Here is a 21,447-nt window from a genome sequence, read left to right on the forward strand (position 1 = left end):
AAGGTGAAATCAAATACAAAACTATAATATGGTACATTTTACACAATATAGTTAGTATTGACATCCTAGAATAAAGTTTTATATCATTACCAATCAATTTGACCTATCATGATGACTCAGCACTTTTCTCAACACAGTATTGTTTTCAGTGAAAAATTTCTATTCTTTGTGATAAAAATCAAATGTACTAATCAAAAGCTTCAAAATAGTATAAAAGAATTGAAGTCTGAGTGACTTTGATTTCCCTTGCTATCTTCAGTATACTGTGACATAAAGATATAAAGAATTCTTATGACATTATTAATGCAATACTGGGCTATTGTGAAAACCTTGGCTATAATAAATACCTGTATGTCCCAAGTACTTAAAGAAACATAGATCATTTTATGTCCCCACCCCTACATGCTGGTTTACCTCATTCTCTACTTCTTTCAGAAAAGCCTTAATAAACAACCTGTATCCAATCATATCTTATCTTATTTAAAAAGAATGATAAATAGTTCCATTTAAACAGATAAAATGGACAGTTCCATTCAATTTGTATTCATTTTATCAAAAATTTACAACAAATGCACAAATTCAAGATTTTTCATACTAATCTCCATTCCATGCTTTAGTATATGCCATATTGTGGTTAAAAATTTCAGAGCTTGTTATAAAATCTATTATTCTGTCTTGAGATGATGAAAACAAAGATATTAGACACTTTAAACATTAAATATGCAAAATACTCAGCTTTAAAGTTGCCTTTGTTGCCTGTATTAATCAATGAAAAAGCTGAATTATGTCCCTTGGGAGTATTAATTTCCACCAAAAGTCCTTTCAAACAGTAGGAAATGAAAAATTATTTATGTCTGATATAATAAAAGAAAGAAACTACAAAATGAAGCACTTTTGAAATATTTGCTGCATGAATTATCAAGAATGTGAACAATTCTTTACACAGGAGAGTATAAAATCTATGTAAATTTAGCCTCAAGTGGGCCTCTTTTTTTCTTAGATGAACAATTCTAACACTGAAAATGCTTCCAATGTGACCAAATATTGCCTAATTCCATAAACAGTACAAACTAAACCAGACAATTTCCCATTTTAATAGATTATGTTTACAGAAATACCCAAGTGATACATTTAGGTAATCGCGCAGCAAAAAAGGCAAATATTTCAGTAAAAAATATTTGTTGCGACTTGAATTCTGGTGTTTCCAATTGAAAAAATCATTGCGAAAGGTGAAATCAAATACAAAACTATAATATGGTACATTTTACACAATATAGTTAGTATTGACATCCTAGAATAAAGTTTTATATCATTACCAATCAATTTGACCTATCATGATGACTCAGCACTTTTCTCAACACAGTATTGTTTTCAGTGAAAAATTTCTATTCTTTGTGATAAAAATCAAATGTACTAATCAAAAGCTTCAAAATAGTATAAAAGAATTGAAGTCTGAGTGACTTTGATTTCCCTTGCTATCTTCAGTATACTGTGACATAAAGATATAAAGAATTCTTATGACATTATTAATGCAATACTGGGCTATTGTGAAAACCTTGGCTATAATAAATACTTGTATGTCCCAAGTACTTAAAGAAACATAGATCATTTTATGTCCCCACCCGTACATGCTGGTTTACCTCATTCTCTACTTCTTTCAGAAAAGCCTTAATAAACAACCTGTATCCAATCATATCTTATCTTATTTAAAAAGAATGATAAATAGTTCCATTTAAACAGATAAAATGGACAGTTCCATTCAATTTGTATTCATTTTATCAAAAATTTACAACAAATGCACAAATTCAAGATTTTTCATACTAATCTCCATTCCATGCTTTAGTATATGCCATATTGTGGTTAAAAATTTCAGAGCTTGTTATAAAATCTATTATTCTGTCTTGAGATGATGAAAACAAAGATATTAGACACTTTAAACATTAAATATGCAAAATACTCAGCTTTAAAGTTGCCTTTGTTGCCTGTATTAATCAATGAAAAAGCTGAATTATGTCCCTTGGGAGTATTAATTTCCACCAAAAGTCCTTTCAAACAGTAGGAAATGAAAAATAATTTATGTCTGATATAATAAAAGAAAGAAACTACAAAATGAAGCACTTTTGAAATATTTGCTGCATGAATTATCAAGAATGTGAACAATTCTTTACACAGGAGAGTATAAAATCTATGTAAATTTAGCCTCAAGTGGGCCTCTTTTTTTCTTAGATGAACAATTCTAACACTGAAAATGCTTCCAACGTGACCAAATATTGCCTAATTCCATAAACAGTACAAACTAAACCAGACAATTTCCCATTTTAATAGATTATGTTTACAGAAATACCCAAGTGATACATTTAGGAAATCGCGCAGCGAAAAAGGCAAACATTTCAGTAAAAAATATTTGTCGCGACTTGAATTCTGGTGTTTCCAATTGAAAAAATCATTGCGAAAGGTGAAATCAAATACAAAAGAACTATAATATGGTACATTTTACACAATATAGTTAGTATTGACATCCTAGAATAAAGTTTTATATCATTACCAATCAATTTGACCTATCATGATGACTCAGCACTTTTCTCAACACAGTATTGTTTTCAGTGAAAAATTTCTATTCTTTGTGATAAAAATCAAATGTTCTAATCAAAAGCTTCAAAATAGTATAAAAGAATTGAAGTCTGAGTGACTTTGATTTCCCTTGCTCATGTTGCTATCTTCAGTATACTGTGACATAAAGATATAAAGAATTCTTATGACATTATTAATGCAATACTGGGCTATTGTGAAAACCTTGGCTATAATAAATACTTGTATGTCCCCAGTACTTAAAGAAACATAGATCATTTTATGTCCCCACCCCTACATGCTGGTTTACCTCATTCTCTACTTCTTTCAGAAAAGCCTTAATAAACAACCTGTATCCAATCATATCTTATTTTATTTAAAAAGAATGATAAATAGTTCCATTTAAACAGATAAAATGGAAAGTTCCATTCAATTTGTATTCATTTGATCAAAAATTTACAACAAATGCACAAATTCAAGATTTTTCATACTAATCTCCATTCCATGCTTTAGTATATGCCATATTGTGGTGAAAAATATCAGAGCTTGTTATAAAATCTATTATTCTGTCTTGAGATGATGAAAACAAAGATATTAGACACTTTAAACATTAAATATGCAAAATACTCAGCTTTAAAGTTGCCTTTGTTGCCTGTATTAATCAATGAAAAAGCTGAATTATGTCCCTTGGGAGTATTAATTTCCACCAAAAGTCCTTTCAAACAGTAGGAAATGAAAAATTATTTATGTCTGATATAATAAAAGAAAGAAACTACAAAATGAAGCACTTTTGAAATATTTGCTGCATGAATTATCAAGAATGTGAACAATTCTTTACACAGGAGAGTATAAAATCTATGTAAATTTAGCCTCAAGGCCTAAAATAAAATTTCATTTGTTTGGCATTGCCGCCCGACCCACTGAAAAACTTGCCGCCCAAATAATTTTATTTGTGTTTCAGAAATTTATTTTTTTTTATCTAAAAAAAAATCGAAATTGTGCCGGAAATTAATCGTATCCGCCGAGTTTGTTCCTGACTTTACTTATTTCAAATCATGATCTTAAAAGTGCTTGCCTTACACTGTATTGGGAGCAAACATTTAAATGACATGGAATAGAAAAAGTCTGCCAAAAGTAATGTCAAAGAGGCCGGCAGGGGAAGGCATCTCCCTATGCTGCAATTAACAGATTAATGCATTGGTTAACGGAGATGGATTTTATCAAAAATCAAATTCAGCTATTCTTTGAAAGAAACGTTCTGAGAGACCTTGTAGAAGACTCAATTTTATCTTTTGTAAAGCAGAAACAGATGATTTCTGCTTGACTTTGTCGCTTCATGAGATAAAAGTTTTTCACCGGGACATCACAGAACAAATATGCGTGGCTCTTACATTTGTTGAACTTATTAAATATTTGAAATTTATCATTGACAAATTTTCCCTTAAACCAGAGAACAAAGTATCTACTATAGTCAGAACCACAATGATGCATTCAAGATAATTATGGCTGTTAGGAACCAAAGCTTAAAGACCATAATGATTTACAGGTTTATAGTAGTTTTGTACCAGTAGATGGTAGCCTGGAACAAAACATACATATTTTAAAGACTAGCATCTTGTGTCAATTGAAGTACTTCCCCTTTTTCTTGCCTTTCTTCTTAACATGAATAAGATAATTCTTAAAACATAAAAGATACTGACAGAAACATATTTATAAATGTATCCAGTGTACTAGTGATGAATAAAATCCCCTCCTTTTCCACAATTCTAAGGGCTCATTAATTTATCTGTATTCATGTAATGCATGTCCAGATTTCTGTTAATCAAACAAGCATTACAACCCATAATTTATTTATCTGCAAAAATTGTCTGTCCTGCTGCATATTTCCATTTTGAATTTATCATACGTTTTAAACCTATCCCTTAAAAACCTTGCACTTGGATAATATTAGTATAAACACCATGTCTATTTGTGCCAACCTTCCAAATTTTTAATATTTTGCTATCCTAATTTGGAACAGATCCTATATCCTCAAAACTTATCAGGGGAAGTAGGCGTGTTTGTATGGTAGTTCGTCACACCTTACATGTATGATTACTAGCCTCCAGGTATTGGTTTGAGCCCTAGTTGGGCAGTTGCAAAATTAAGGTTTGATTTTCATGTACGATGTGATAAGGTTAGTCAGTTTCCTCCCACAGGTTGGCATTTTCCTTCAAGTACTACGGTTTAGTACGGCACTAAAACTGACTGCCATGAAATTACCCATATGGTGTAGAAAGTGATGTTTATAAAACCAAAGCAAACAATCAAAGTTTTAAATCGTTGTCCATTTGTACAAGGAGCCGTAGTGGTTGAGCCATTTAACTTATGGTAATTTTACCAAACTGTGACCACAACTTCAAGATGTGACATCAGGCCTCTGTTCAATGGGCAGTCCCACAATAAAAGTTCAATTTTCACGTCATACATTTTATATGGTTAATTTGTCAGTTTCCTGCCTCAGTTCTGTGTTTTTTTCTGGGTACTTTGGTTAACTTTGCCAATAAAACTGACTGTCTTACGTGAAATTATCCATATGATGTAGAATGTGACATTGATGGTTGACCCCTTTCAAAGAAACCACCAGCATGTACACACAACAATGCTGCAATGCTTTAGACAACATTGATCTGGAGACTTCATGATTTACATGTATAAGGCTTTTTAAATGTAAAAAAAAATAAATCCCTACCTACCTACCCACCTGCTGATAGTGTGGGTCGGCAATGCCAAACAAACAATTTTTTAAGGGTGGCCCAAGTGGGCCTCTTTTTTTCTTAGATGAACAATTCTAACACTGAAAATGCTTCCAATGTGACCAAATATTGCCTAATTCCATAAACAGTACAAACTAAACCAGACAATTTCCCATTTTAATAGATTATGTTTACAGAAATACCCAAGTGATACATTTAGGTAATCGCGCAGCAAAAAAGGCAAACATTTCAGTAAAAAATATTTGTCGCGACTTGAATTCTGGTGTTTCCAATTGAAAAAATCATTGCGAAAGGTGAAATCAAATACAAAACTATAATATGGTACATTTTACACAATATAGTTAGTATTGACATCCTAGAATAAAGTTTTATATCATTACCAATCAATTTGACCTATCATGATGACTCAGCACTTTTCTCAACACAGTATTGTTTTCAGTGAAAAATTTCTATTCTTTGTGATAAAAATCAAATGTACTAATCAAAAGCTTCAAAATAGTATAAAAGAATTGAAGTCTGAGTGACTTTGATTTCCCTTGCTATCTTCAGTATACTGTGACATAAAGATATAAAGAATTCTTATGACATTATTAATGCAATACTGGGCTATTGTGAAAACCTTGGCTATAATAAATACTTGTATGTCCCAAGTACTTAAAGAAACATAGATCATTTTATGTCCCCACCCCTACATGCTGGTTTACCTCATTCTCTACTTCTTTCAGAAAAGCCTTAATAAACAACCTGTATCCAATCATATCTTATCTTATTTAAAAAGAATGATAAATAGTTCCATTTAAACAGATAAAATGGACAGTTCCATTCAATTTGTATTCATTTTATCAAAAATTTACAACAAATGCACAAATTCAAGATTTTTCATACTAATCTCCATTCCATGCTTTAGTATATGCCATATTGTGGTTAAAAATTTCAGAGCTTGTTATAAAATCTATTATTCTGTCTTGAGATGATGAAAACAAAGATATTAGACACTTTAAACATTAAATATGCAAAATACTCAGCTTTAAAGTTGCCTTTGTTGCCTGTATTAATCAATGAAAAAGCTGAATTATGTCCCTTGGGAGTATTAATTTCCACCAAAAGTCCTTTCAAACAGTAGGAAATGAAAAATTATTTATGTCTGATATAATAAAAGAAAGAAACTACAAAATGAAGCACTTTTGAAATATTTGCTGCATGAATTATCAAGAATGTGAACAATTCTTTACACAGGAGAGTATAAAATCTATGTAAATTTAGCCTCAAGTGGGCCTCTTTTTTTCTTAGATGAACAATTCTAACACTGAAAATGCTTCCAATGTGACCAAATATTGCCTAATTCCATAAACAGTACAAACTAAACCAGACAATTTCCCATTTTAATAGATTATGTTTACAGAAATACCCAAGTGATACATTTAGGTAATCGCGCAGCAAAAAAGGCAAATATTTCAGTAAAAAATATTTGTCGCGACTTGAATTCTGGTGTTTCCAATTGAAAAAATCATTGCGAAAGGTGAAATCAAATACAAAACTATAATATGGTACATTTTACACAATATAGTTAGTATTGACATCCTAGAATAAAGTTTTATATCATTACCAATCAATTTGACCTATCATGATGACTCAGCACTTTTCTCAACACAGTATTGTTTTCAGTGAAAAATTTCTATTCTTTGTGATAAAAATCAAATGTACTAATCAAAAGCTTCAAAATAGTATAAAAGAATTGAAGTCTGAGTGACTTTGATTTCCCTTGCTATCTTCAGTATACTGTGACATAAAGATATAAAGAATTCTTATGACATTATTAATGCAATACTGGGCTATTGTGAAAACCTTGGCTATAATAAATACTTGTATGTCCCCAGTACTTAAAGAAACATAGATCATTTTATGTCCCCACCCGTACATGCTGGTTTACCTCATTCTCTACTTCTTTCAGAAAAGCCTTAATAAACAACCTGTATCCAATCATATCTTATCTTATTTAAAAAGAATGATAAATAGTTCCATTTAAACAGATAAAATGGACAGTTCCATTCAATTTGTATTCATTTTATCAAAAATTTACAACAAATGCACAAATTCAAGATTTTTCATACTAATCTCCATTCCATGCTTTAGTATATGCCATATTGTGGTTAAAAATTTCAGAGCTTGTTATAAAATCTATTATTCTGTCTTGAGATGATGAAAACAAAGATATTAGACACTTTAAACATTAAATATGCAAAATACTCAGCTTTAAAGTTGCCTTTGTTGCCTGTATTAATCAATGAAAAAGCTGAATTATGTCCCTTGGGAGTATTAATTTCCACCAAAAGTCCTTTCAAACAGTAGGAAATGAAAAATTATTTATGTCTGATATAATAAAAGAAAGAAACTACAAAATGAAGCACTTTTGAAATATTTGCTGCATGAATTATCAAGAATGTGAACAATTCTTTACACAGGAGAGTATAAAATCTATGTAAATTTAGCCTCAAGTGGGCCTCTTTTTTTCTTAGATGAACAATTCTAACACTGAAAATGCTTCCAATGTGACCAAATATTGCCTAATTCCATAAACAGTACAAACAAAACCAGACAATTTCCCATTTTAATAGATTATGTTTACAGAAATACCCAAGTGATACATTTAGGTAATCGCGCAGCAAAAAAGGCAAATATTTCAGTAAAAAATATTTGTCGCGACTTGAATTCTGGTGTTTCCAATTGAAAAAATCATTGCGAAAGGTGAAATCAAATACAAAACTATAATATGGTACATTTTACACAATATAGTTAGTATTGACATCCTAGAATAAAGTTTTATATCATTACCAATCAATTTGACCTATCATGATGACTCAGCACTTTTCTCAACACAGTATTGTTTTCAGTGAAAAATTTCTATTCTTTGTGATAAAAATCAAATGTACTAATCAAAAGCTTCAAAATAGTATAAAAGAATTGAAGTCTGAGTGACTTTGATTTCCCTTGCTATCTTCAGTATATATACTGTGACATAAAGATATAAAGAATTCTTATGACATTATTAATGCAATACTGGGCTATTGTGAAAACCTTGGCTATAATAAATACTTGTATGTCCCAAGTACTTAAAGAAACATAGATCATTTTATGTCCCCACCCCTACATGCTGGTTTACCTCATTCTCTACTTCTTTCAGAAAAGCCTTAATAAACAACCTGTATCCAATCATATCTTATCTTTTTTAAAAAGAATGATAAATAGTTCCATTTAAACAGATAAAATGGACAATTCCATTCAATTTGTATTCATTTTATCAAAAATTTACAACAAATGCACAAATTCAAGATTTTTCATACTAATCTCCATTCCATGCTTTAGTATATGCCATATTGTGGTTAAAAATTTCAGAGCTTGTTATAAAATCTATTATTCTGTCTTGAGATGATGAAAACAAAGATATTAGACACTTTAAACATTAAATATGCAAAATACTCAGCTTTAAAGTTGCCTTTGTTGTCTGTATTAATCAATGAAAAAGCTGAATTATGTCCCTTGGGAGTATTAATTTCCACCAAAAGTCCTTTCAAACAGTAGGAAATGAAAAATTATTTATGTCTGATATAATAAAAGAAAGAAACTACAAAATGAAGCACTTTTGAAATATTTGCTGCATGAATTATCAAGAATGTGAACAATTCTTTACACAGGAGAGTATAAAATCTATGTAAATTTAGCCTCAAGTGGGCCTCTTTTTTTCTTAGATGAACAATTCTAACACTGAAAATGCTTCCAATGTGACCAAATATTGCCTAATTCTATAAACAGTACAAACTAAACCAGACAATTTCCCATTTTAATAGATTATGTTTACAGAAATACCCAAGTGATACATTTAGGGAATCGTGCAGCAAAAAAGGCAAACATTTCAGTAAAAAATATTTGTCGCGACTTGAATTCTGGTGTTTCCAATTGAAAAAATCATTGTGAAAGGTGAAATCAAATACAAAAGAACTATAATATGGTACATTTTACACAATATAGTTAGTATTGACATCCTAGAATAAAGTTTTATATCATTACCAATCAATTTGACCTATCATGATGACTCAGCACTTTTCTCAACACAGTATTGTTTTCAGTGAAAAATTTCTATTCTTTGTGATAAAAATATACTAATCATGAGAATTGAAGTCTGAGTGACTTTGATTTCCCTTGCTATCTTCAGTATAGGGAAAACGGTACTATTTATTCTGCCATAGGCGACAATATTAACATTTTCTAAATTTACCACTTTTTAAGATAAAAACCTGGATAAAACAGTTGTATGTTGTGTTAGTACTTTATTAATGTGTTTTAAAAATTAAAGCCAAATAGTATCATGACCAACTTCCAACGGAGCTTGTTTATGTTATCCACAATGATCCATGCCCACCGTCATTTTGCACCAAATTTATGAAATTTTGCAAGTCTTTTGGAATAATTCTCTAGAAAATATTTCAATAGGTTTCAAAATTTATATTGTAAATATACATACTGCAGTTATTCATAGATAAATAAAAAATATATTGTACATCCAATCACAGCGCTCATAATTTGACTTCCTTCACCTGCCTTGGGTACACAAAAGGCCAACCTAATGCTGGGAGAATTAAATACTACCGTTTTCCCTATACTGTGACATAAAGATATAAAGAATTCTTATGACATTATTAATGCAATACTGGGCTATTGTGAAAACCTTGGCTATAATAAATACTTGTACATGTAGGTTTGAACGTTTGACAATAGAAATCAATAAATAAATTATAACTACATTTATATTGTCTAACCCTTTTTTATTAAGAAATTTTTATATAAATACATTTTGTACAATAACATGAAACCAGGTGCTCTGCAGGGCGCAGCTCTATACGACCGCAGAAGTGTAACCCTGAACAGTGGGGGCAAGTATGGACCACAACATTCAAGCCTGATATACAGCTCTGAATTTGGATTGCGATCAAATTTTTGACAAAATACGAGTTTCTGACACAAAACAAATGTCAAGATCATACAAATTTATTGCGCAATATTATGCAATTAAAGATTTCTTCTTTAAACTTCTCAAAAATCTGGAATTTGAGAAGAAGAAAAAAATTGAAAACTACCTGACATTTCTTTATGCATTATATACAAGTAGTGTAAGGGAGGTAAATCCAAACATACCCAACATTGCATGTTAAATGTTTTAGGATTACCTCCCTTATACTACTTTTAAATTGTCTTAATTGTCCATTCACCAGAAATACCTAGTTTTCCCCCTTTTTGCTCCTAATTCCGAAACATTTTGAGCCATTACCCCCTAAAGTCAATACAAACAATCCCTTCATGGTATGAAAACTTGTGGTTTAATTTCAGAGAGATTCATACACTTAAACATAAGTTATTGTTTGAAAACTACAAAACTGATTATTTTGGGCCCCCTTTTTGGCCCCTTATTCCTACACTATTGGGACCATAACCCCCAAAATCAATCCCAACCTTTCTTTAGTGGAATTGAACCTTCTGGTAAAAGTTTATAGAGATCCATACACTTAAACACAAGTTATTGTCTGTAAACTAGGAAAATGCTTCTTTTTGGCCCTTTTTTTGGCACCTTATTTATTCCTACATGGGACAACATCCCTAATGCGCCTTGAAATGAGGAACTCAAAAGTCACGTGTAAAGAAAAAATCTCTGTGTAGTGATATTGGACATATTTCTATTTTTAGCAAATGACTGAACTTAATTATTTGTGGTGATTAGGAAAGTAGAGGAACATAGAATAAATGTGTAAAAACTATGGAGCTATTGAATGTGTTCAAAGTATTAAATTTTCAAAGAACTTATTGTGTTAAAAAGGGGATATTTTACCACAAGGAGCCGCATCACAACAGGATGTTCGGGGTTTGCTAATTTACGGAAAAAGTAATCTCACTTCGTACCCCGAAAATTTAACCACATATGTGAAAATGTCACAGCTTCGAAACAAGCTATCATACATATCCAAGTTAACGATATGGACTGAGCTACAGGAAAAAACGTTACCATTACCGCCTATGTAAAAACAATTAAAGATTTTGACCCAAATTAGAAGCTTAATTCCAGAAGTTGTCAGACTGATTTATGGATGATTTCACCTTGTACACCACCGAAAATGATGGTAAGTAGTTTTTTATTTATACCTAGATATCATAAATTGTTTAAGATAAATGTTTTTGATAAAGATCAGCAAAAACTCGAGGAAATTTTCGCTTTTAAAATGCATAACTGGCACGGGGCTGAACACTTGTTTTAGGCACAATCATAAATTTGTTTACTTCCGAGAGATCCGAAAGGAATTTGTTTACTACATTAAAAAGGCAAGAAATAACTTTTAAATATTATTAAATTGTAAGTAAACATGACACAATATAGTCTTTGTTATGTAATTATCACTCTGGTCTACAGGAATACCTGATAATCAAGGGAGATAACACACTTCATACGAGTAATATGAGATTCATCATCGCATGTGCTTTTATCCAATGATTTGACCCCTGGTCAGTAGATATCATATGCACAAAAAAACAGACAAACACATTTACATGTTTTAAGAAAATCATGAATTATTATTTTTAATGCACATGAGCAAAACAAAAGGTATTGTCATTTCTCAGTGAAAAAGGGGGAGGGTCAAACCTTCTTGAAAACAATATTTCTGCACCTATTCAACTATTAAGCTAGTTAGCTACTACCCATGGTTCTAATACAAAAGGTTTAAATGAAGGTGGCTAAGCCACAAGGGAGAAGCATTTGTCTTTCTTTGTGATTAAACTTTCAAGAATAGATTTTTCTCTCTCAATAATACTTATGCATTTAAATCAAATGATAACACAGCCTGAGTATTTTTTTTTTGTCTTATTTCAGTTCCAGACATATCATTATTTTTCAACCTGAGATGGCAAACTAGAGGTTTTAAAAAGTCCTGAATAACTGGTAAGCATTTTGTTTTATTAGGCAAGCTCTAAATTGTTTATTTCTGGTATTTATGCAATAGAAATTACAGTCAGTATGTTAAAAATATGCTAATATGAAAACTGTTGCTATGGTCTTGGTATTAAATGAAAAGGCTTGGTTACAGATCGTTTGGACTCAATATTTCGAGTAAAATCTTGCGGCAACTGTTTCTCACGTAACATTGCAAACTATTTTTAGCGCTATTTTGATCTGTCGTTATTTAATGACGCCATAATACATGTGATGTCACAATGTTTCCGTTAAGACCTCATGTGGATTTCTCACTGATAAAAGGTTTTCACTGAAAAATATGTAAAAAACATTTTTTCTCAAATAGAATTATGTGAAAGGACAAGTTTTGAAAATTTGCACTATATTGCACTCTAATTATATGATATGGATGACTTTCCCAGTAGTTTAGAGTGGTTTCAACAGTATTATATACAAGATTTCCACTAGTAAGAATAATTATTTTGGTGTTGTTTTTTTTATAAAACCTTCAGTTTTGCATAATTTCTCTGTCAAAATGCACTTTAAGGCACAAGAAAATTTTATAGAATGCTTTATCAGGGTCTGTGTATTGTAATTAAAGGTTATAATCAGAAGTTTTGTCCTTGTTTTGACTAGTGGAGGTAATCTGGAAGAAATTACTTATACATACTCATTGTATTCAAAATAAATGAATATAGCGACGAAAGTGTCATTGCCTTATAGTGCTAAAACAACTTTATTTTTTTTCAGAAATGGACAAAAATACAAAGATTTATTCAGAATATTATACCGATGAAGATCACATAAAAATATTTGGAAAAATCAGAAGTATGGATTTCAATATGGGACAACATCCCTAATGCGCCTTGAAATGAGGAACTCAAAAGTCACGTGTAAAGAAAAAATCTCTGTGTAGTGATATTGGACATATTTCTATTTTTAGCAAATGACTGAACTTAATTATTTGTGGTGATTAGGAAAGTAGAGGAACATAGAATAAATGTGTAAAAACTATGGAGCTATTGAATGTGTTCAAAGTATTAAATTTTCAAAGAACTTATTGTGTTAAAAAGGGGATATTTTACCACAAGGAGCCGCATCACAACAGGATGTTCGGGGTTTGCTAATTTACGGAAAAAGTAATCTCACTTCGTACCCCGAAAATTTAACCACATATGTGAAAATGTCACAGCTTCGAAACAAGCTATCATACATATCCAAGTTAACGATATGGACTGAGCTACAGGAAAAAACGTTACCATTACCGCCTATGTAAAAACAATTAAAGATTTTGACCCACATATTTGGGAAAATTAACCCCAAACGCAATCCCAGCCTTCCCTGTGTTATATGGAACCTTGTGGTACAATGTCAGAGAGATCCATACAGTTACACACAAGTTATTGTCCGGAAAGTAGAAAAATGCTTGTTTTTGGCCCCTTTTTGGCCCTTAATTCCTATACTGTTTTCCCAATAACGCCTTAAAATAAATCCCAACGTTCTACTTATGGTATTAAACATTGTGGTACAATTTCAGAACAATTGATATACTAATACACAACTTTTTGTCCTGAAACTAGATAAATGCTGTTTTTGGCCCCATTCCTAAACCTTTGGCACCATATTAACCGCTAAAAACAATCCCAAGCTTCCCTTTGTGGTTATAAACATCGTGTTAAAATTTTATTGATTTTTTTACTTATTCAAAAGTTATTATCTAGGAACAATCCGTCTTCGGACGACGCTGACGACTGGGACCAAAAAAAAATTATTTTTTGCGGTCATATAAAAACTGCATTGAAGTATATTTTTTATTGCATATAAATTAACACTATTTCCTTAGTGATAAGCACAAGGATTCTGTGCAACTGAAACTGTAATTGAATCTCACTTCTCCAAGAAATTTACCACTTCTCTTTCATGGAAGGAGAAGTGAATTCTCCCTCTCCAAAATCCTAGATAATAATTAGCATGATTAGGCCCTGGACTATGACAGAAAGTTTACTACATGGTTATGATATCACATCTGATTTTTACAACGTGTTATTCATGTTTTAAACAATCAGAAAATTTACCTCACCAATGCAGTGTTCTCCTCAGGGCCTTTTAGCATCATAGCAATGTGATGCTATCTGAAATTAGTTTCTTATAGATAGTGTTATAAATGTGATGCTATATTTTTTAGAAACATGATGGTACATATGTATTTCATATTTCCCTATTTACCAGGATTCAGGGTTCTCACTATTTAAAGGGATTTTGAAGGGGAGTCCAGGGACTCATCATTTTTTGCCACAGTGAGTCCAACAGTATATGTAAGAAGAAGATATTTCATTGCAATACAGTTTATCATTTGAAGTCTCTATGTACATGTAAGTCTATGACCTACATGTAAAAGACCTAAATATAATATATCATCCTGAGGATGATATATATATATATATATATATAAACCTATTTATTTACTTTTTACTTTAATTATTCATCCCTTATTTTTATTAACTATGTATTCCATTGTATCACATATCAACTTTATTCGTTCATTGTGTGTTAATTTGTGTTACTACCTTTTTTTATTGAGTTAATGAAGCCTTCCAATTGATATTTTATAGTGTGTTTTTCTATGTTGTGATGTTATACTATTGTTTTAGAAAAGGTCGACGGTTTGGTACATTTAATCCTGCTGCAATTGTTTGCACCTGTCATGCCTGTCCTAAGTCTGGAATCTGATGTTTAGTGGTTGTCATCTGTTTATGTACGTGGTCATAAGTGTTTCTCGTTTGTTGTTTTTATATAGGTTAGACCATTAATTGGTTTTCCAGTTTGAATGGTTTTACACTAGTAATTTTTCGGCCCTTTATAGCTTGCTGTTCAGTGTGAGTCAAGGCTCTGTGTTGAAGGCCGTACCTTGAACTAAGGAGAACAGTGACAGTAAGGTAGTAACCCGCATGCAGGGACAAGTAGACAGAGTGGCCTTTGTAGTCAACCTGTACACATCTGGTTTTATAATAAACTGTCACATATGTATAACTGTAAGAATGAATATATATAATAGCTTTGAAACCGTAGTTCTTAGCTATAGGTCCTTAGAAAATTGTCGACAAATTACAGACCATCACAGCTAACGATTATATAATTAAAGAGCATGGAGGACCGAAAAATTCTGAAAAGCAGTATGGCCTTCTCTTCAACTTCTAACATGAAGCAACCAATGTAAAATTATATTTCTTAGTAGGGTGAATTGATTAGTATGCCAGTTTTGGTGCATATGTAAATAATTATTTTTTTTAAAAGAAGTGGTGTATCATTTCTATATATACATTTTGTAGAGAAGGTTCAGGAAAATACGAGACGGCAGTTTATTTCTCATGTAAGTGGATCTTGAAAAATTCAACTAGTCAGGAACCGGTGGTGGACAATTTCTAATGACTGGAGACAGGCTCATGCAACTGAACTTGTGAGTTGTGTGTCTTAAATTATGTGACCGCTTAAACTTTTCCCACCAAAAAAATGGAAATCAAGACATTATAAACTATTACCTTTCCCGGAATGACTTGAACTGTGGTTTCCAATTCTGTTTGACACCGAACCGAGCTAAGCAGCTCTGCTAATTTCTGAAAGACACATAAATATGAACGTTTGGCACTGTGGTGACAGATTGCAGCCGCAGGAAGTGTCAAAATGGTATACCGCTTACAACACTGATATATATTGAAATATTAACATTCTTTAGTGTTTTATTCGTTTGGTCATTTATTTGTATCATACAATGACCAGGTAAATTTTAATCAACCTTTTAAAGATGATGAAAGTACCGTTGTCCTAATTTTCTTAATGTTTACATTTTATCATTTGATGTTGTAAGAGGCAATTTAACCAATTACCGAAAAGCTGGTCACAGAAAGATTTCTCATTGCCTTTAAAGGAAAAGACAAGATATTCATTCAAATTCTTAATTTGTAGGTAGTTTTGAAAGTTAAATGAAATTAAAATTGTATTGACCAAGGATTTGTATAGTAAGACAAATCCTTGTATTGACATAAAAAGTTCGTTATGTTCAAACTTTGCCATTGACATTGTACATGTATGTATGTATGTATGTACGAAGATTCCTCCGTGAACGGAGCACCCCTCGATTGCTGCGAGGGTACAGTGGAATCCATGTTCACTCCCTATCAGGATTAATGGAGATGTGTCACTAACTTATATACAACCCACCACCAGGACAATCCCCAACCCAACACAGAGGGAGTGTTAGGAGACACAGGGAAGTCTGTTATTATGGTGGAGGAAGCCGAAGAACTCGGAGGGAACCACCGGGCCACTCGGTGGAAACAGACAAACCAGAGAGATATCAGAAGATTGATCTCCAGGTCAAAGCAGGGGACAACTTTGACCAACCGAGGCCCCCAAAGTACCCATTCTAGTTTAAACTCCGGTCTGGGTACCAGAGATGTGTGTGAGAGGGTGAAAATTACCCTTCTGATGTGCTGATATTAAATGAAATGTACTATGAAATTAAACTGCTGAACCCTTGTTTATATATAATGCCTTATTTTATGAGATTTTATGTAATTATGTAGTACATTTCATTTAATTTGTACACACATAATAGAGGATTAGTGTATAAAACTTACCTGATACATGGGGGTGGGTTTTTTCACCACTGGGGTCGTAACTAGCCTCTTTTAATATTGAGGCAAAGTATATTCGCCGAGCGTAGCAAGGCGAAAATTTTTGGCGTGGTGTCTTGGGGCTGCCGCTCAAGGCCCCCAGAAGCTCTGAGAAAAATAACGCAAAATCGTGCATTCTGAGCGTTTCCCAGACTCTTTCTTACATTGAAACGCAATTCATTTTTAGCTATTTCTTTCGACAATATTCTTGTCTCAAAGCAAAAACATAGATTCATTGTAATTTAAGATTTTTAGGTTTTACGGGGACAACATTAAAAGTAGTCCTATATGTAGGATAAAGCAAAAACCGAAATTCTCATAATTATTATGTCTGTCTGTTCTTGTCTTGTATTGTGCTTAATTCAGACTTTGGTGATTTTTTTATGACTAGATTTAAATATATATATAGTGACAATGCAGTATTATACTTCTTCTTCTTCTTATGGTATCCAGTTATCCATCAGATTTTTGATGATTACTAACTGCTGCGCATGCGTAGGATAATAATAAATAAATATTTACAAAATAAGAGTGCCAAAAAATAAACAAATATTCATAAAAATTTTCAGGTGTTGATTTTGTTATGATTAGGTTTAAAACTTTTAAGTACTAGTACTGCTTAAGTCGACACTAAGGACCATCTTGACCTAAAACCATTTTGACCTGGTTTTACAGTATTAATGATTCTTTTATTGTTGAAAACCTTTCATCAACTATCAAGATGAAGAATAGGAAAAAAAAAACTTTGGCCATTGATCATTTGTATTTTTCTATGCATTGACTTTGTGTGGGATAAGGTCCTGTGCACGTTTACTCCATATTCTTTTATTTTCTGTTTAAGAGTCTGAACACGACTTCATGCAAGTTTAATCCTTCAATGTAAAAGGTCATATGGCTTTATCACCCCCCTTCACAAGTCTGGATCTAAACATGATCCATCAAACTACAGGGGCATTACTATTGCAGATAACATAGGCAAGTTATTTAATTCAATTCTAAATAACAGGTTGACAAAATTTTTAAAAACTAGAAATATAATTAGAAGTGAGCAAATTGGTTTTACTAAAGGATGTCGCACAACAGACCATATGTATGTGTTAAATACCATCATTCAAAAATTTGTGAAAAATAATTCGAAGCCTCTGTATGCATGCTTTGTAGATTTTAAGCGTGCATTTGATTCAGTTTCACATCTCCACCTTTTTTACAAACTTAAATGTATAGGTGTTGGAACAAAATTTTATGACATTATAAAATGTATGTATGAAAACACAGAAACTTGTGTGAAAATAGACCAACACAGGACAAACCTTTTTAAATCAAATATAGGAGTAAGACAAGGGGATAATCTCAGTCCCTGTCTCTTTAATATATATTTAAATGATTTGCCAACCTATTTTGACCAAACATGTGACCCAATCCCATTAAATACACATCCTCTAAATATTTTAATGTATGCTGATGATGTAGTTCTTTTATCATCATCAGAGCAAGGACTTCAAAATTGTGTTAACAAATTAAATAAATTTACAGTTGATTATAAAATGACAGTTAACATAAAAAAGACCAAGGTTCTTGTATTTAACAAATCAGGAAGACTTAAAAATATTAAAATATCATTAGGAAACCAGACTTTAGAATGTGTACAGAACTACACATACTTAGGTATAAATTTTTCATCGTCTGGGAGTTTCCAAATAGCAAAGAAAGAACTTTATAACAAAGGAATGAAAGCATATTTCAAATTAAGGAAGACCTTTTCAGTGGAAAGCCCAAAACCTAGTACTTTATTACACATCTATAACCATACAATCCGACCAATCTTGTTGTATGGATCTGAAATTTGGGGTTATATACCACATAAGAAACAAATACATTTGGATAACTTTATATCAAAAGAAACTGATTATCTTATACTAGAGAAAATTCATACTAAGCTTTGTAAATTTTCACTTGGAGTTAATATAAAAACATCAAATATGGCATGTAGAGGAGAACTAGGTTCACTCCCTACACTGTATTATGTAATAATGAATATGGTAAAATATTGGATCCATCTTATGAAAGATATTGAACCTTCAAATATTATTCTAAGGGAAGCCATAAATCTATCTCATTCTATGGACAAACATAACCAGGAATCTTGGATAGGAAGCATTAAACATATATTTAAATTTCTAGACTTAGAATATCTATTTGTTAACCAGTCAAACTTTAAACAAAACCATATTCTAAAAAAAGTAAAAACATCTTTAACTATTAAATTTAAAGAAAGCTGGTTAGCCAGTTTAGAAAGCAATTCTGGGAAGTGTACTAATTTACAATCTGGCAATAAATTAAGAACTTACAGAAAATTTAAAAATATTTTTATGTTTGAACCATATTTAAAAATGAATTCAAAAAAAGACAGGCAAATAATCACAAGATTTAGAACTAGCTGTCATGATCTTGAAATAGAAAGAGGGAGGTATATTGGAATTAAAGCTGAAGACAGAAAGTGTAAGCTATGTAAGAACGCAGTTGAAGACGAACTACATTTTCTTTTAAAATGTCCTGTTCTAAAAGATACTAGATCTCAACATCTATCTAATTTAAATTCTAAATTCAAAAATTTTTCAAGATTACCTGATGAAATGAAATTTGTTTGGATTCTTTCATCTGAAGATTTGTTTGTTACTTCAAACTTATCTAATTTATTGCACTCCCTTTTTGAAGAACGAAAGAAAATTATAGAAAATATTGTTGTTTAAAAAAAAAAAAAAAATAGAAGAAAAAATATATATTAGATATATATATATATATATATATATATATATATATAAATTAAAATTGATCAGGAGTTGTCTCCCATAGACCTAGAACTATCCTAAAGATTTATGTAATTTCTCCAGGTCACAGTGGCACCCATAACAACTATGTTTTGTCAATAACTTGGTTTATATCAGGTTAATTAGTGTAAATGTGTATTCATGTGGTTTTTTGTTTAATTGTACTTTAATCATTCTAATCATTTTCTGTGCATTATTTTGTAATTCATTTGATTGTATAGCTCAAATTTTGGGCACCATGATTGGTTAATAAAATTATCTATCTATCTATGGCAACACATGTTTTTTTTTAAAGATTTGATACCGGGAAATTGGTGGTCTTACTTTGATTTAAACCATGTCAGCTATCTAGGCTTATCTACAAAAAAGAGCCAGTTTTGTTTTCTTTGATATCAAGTTCAAGTCTCCATGCAGAAACGACAATTTTTTTTCTATGTCCAGTAGCATCGTATATTCTTAGAAATATTATTCTTAAAATAGTTTCTCGTACAATGTCTGGACATCGGTGGACTTGCAACATTGCAAAACCACACTTTACAAATGAAAATCAACACTCTGCAGACTAAACAGTGTATATATGTAGTTATAAAGTAGGACAATAAATGAACAAAAGCAAACCCGGAACACAGAAGTACAAACAATAGACTATCAACTCTGAAAACTAAAAGTAAAATAGAAACATGGATCACAAAAAACATGCAGGGGCGAGGAGGCAGAGGCGGCAGACGTGGCTATGGACGTGGCCGTAGAGGATACCGATAGACTGTTAAAATTACCTATAGTATAAACCTCATTGATATCTTCTTTTTAAACAAATTGTACTGAGCTGTGTTGTTATTTTGAATATTATATCAGCTAAATAATCCTCAGGTAGAGAGATTATTTCAATAAACATTTTTTAGTACTATTTTTTTTTTATATAACACATCGAGTAAATTCAATTTTTTGCGTACAACTAAAAATAGATCTAGATATACAACGTAATAGATATTCAAATATATTGTATAACCAAATACAGATATAAGAGATTTAAAAAAAAAAGGCTAGTGTAGTGTACACATAAATATACAAATACATATATACGTTATTATAAGATACAATATGAAAACTAGTCTAAATATATGCAGCTGGAATGTTGGGGGGTTGCTGTCAGAACATCATGATAAGTCAAATGATAAGAATTTTTTATCAGAATTAGCACAAAATGATTTAGTTTTATTAACTGAGACCCATGTTGGTTATGAAAATCATTTGAAATTTGATAACTTTTTGTACTATCCATTCTGCAGACCAAAATCTAAAAATAACAGATATTTTGGTGGTCTAGGGATTCTCATACGTAAAGAAATTCGTAAAGGTGTAAATTTTTTGAATAACGGGACCTCAGAATACCAATGGCTAAAATTGAAGAGAGAATTTTTCAATTTAAACAAAGATATATATTTGTGCTTGATATACTATGCTCCCAAAAGCCAAACAGACCTACTGGAGATAATAGAAAAGGATATAACTGATAGTTATGGGTCTATGGGGGACATCCTGTTAGTAGGGGATCTTAATGCCAGAACTGGGTCAGAAAAAGACTATATTGATGGTGACAGCACCTCCCATGTTCCTTTATTTGATGA

General features: G+C 31.5%; 1 long non-coding RNA gene across 1 annotated transcript; it reads left to right on the top strand.

The window, feature by feature from the left end:
- The first annotated feature begins 11,071 nt into the window (after window positions 1-11,071).
- Window positions 11,072-13,374, top strand: LOC143080191 (uncharacterized). The gene is made up of 3 exons (XR_012979649.1): window positions 11,072-11,491; window positions 12,238-12,306; window positions 13,069-13,374. It is a non-coding gene; the product is annotated as an uncharacterized LOC143080191 (long non-coding RNA).
- The last annotated feature ends 8,073 nt before the right edge of the window (window positions 13,375-21,447 follow it).

Source organism: Mytilus galloprovincialis, chromosome 6, assembly GCF_965363235.1.
Source record: "Mytilus galloprovincialis chromosome 6, xbMytGall1.hap1.1, whole genome shotgun sequence".
Classification (NCBI taxonomy): Eukaryota; Metazoa; Mollusca; class Bivalvia; order Mytilida; family Mytilidae; genus Mytilus; species Mytilus galloprovincialis.